The sequence below is a fragment of the Carassius auratus genome, unplaced genomic scaffold (assembly GCF_003368295.1).
Source record: "Carassius auratus strain Wakin unplaced genomic scaffold, ASM336829v1 scaf_tig00027330, whole genome shotgun sequence".
Taxonomy (NCBI): Eukaryota; Metazoa; Chordata; class Actinopteri; order Cypriniformes; family Cyprinidae; genus Carassius; species Carassius auratus.
The window spans coordinates 113,813-114,908 of record NW_020525585.1 but is presented as its reverse complement, the minus strand read 5'-3'; positions in this window follow the sequence as shown (position 1 = coordinate 114,908).

Genomic DNA, 1,096 nt, shown 5'->3' with positions numbered 1-1,096 from the left:
ATTGATTTCTGATTTAGTAGGCTACTTGATTATGATTATTTTTTTAAATTACTAGTAATAATAGTAATAGTTGTATATATGTTTTTAAGTTGTATGTATATATGTGTGTGTAATTGTGTGTATAACTGTATAGTTGTGAGTAGAAACACCATCAGTTTAACCATTTAGAAGTTAGCTGAAAGGGTGTCATCACTCATACCACCACTCTGAGGTAAAAATAAAAGTCATGTGTAAAAGATAGCCATGTAAAATTTTATAATTTCATACTATAAATTATATAAATATAAATAATAAGTAATATTTCTATAATTTAAAACCTTATTTATATTGTTCTTATTTACATTATTTCTAAATCTGTCATGAATTTATGATATTAATACATTTTTATAATATTTATAGATGTTTAATACATATATATATATATATATATATATATATATATATATATATATATATATATATATATATATATATATTATTTGTTAATATATTCATATTAAAATAAAATGACAAGATTACTCATTCTTGTTACTAGAATTTCTAATTAATAGAATTTTACTAGATATGCACAAATTATGTGTGTTATTGTGTATAGGGAGTTGCAAGTTTAAATTACTAGAGCCCTGCAATAAATAATTATTTGTTTTAAATATAAAATATACAATTTTATATAAAATATGGGATTTTTGTTTGTTTTTTTTCAGCATGTTATCTTATATTTGCTTTTGTGTTTATACATTGTATATAGGCCTTTTATAATTGACTTTATAAGTTAAAAGGTTAAGTTGAGTTCACACTGTACAGTTTACTGTAATGATTTGCCACAATGTGTGCCACAGTGATAATAATTAACTTAGTGAGTACACCTGTGTAACGCTTTCAGTCATATTATTTGTTAGTCTAACACTCTGTAGGGTAGCTACACACCGCACAGCACCCCAAGTATCTTCCCGGAAACGGTCTCGTTTCAGGCCTGTGATACGGTGTGTGGCGCAGATAAGCAGCCAGTGGCGGGTTTCAGTCGTGACGTGTTTCGATAGTTCCCGCCCATCATCCGCAGCCCGTCGTTGCGGCACAGGCAATCAGTAAACCTGGA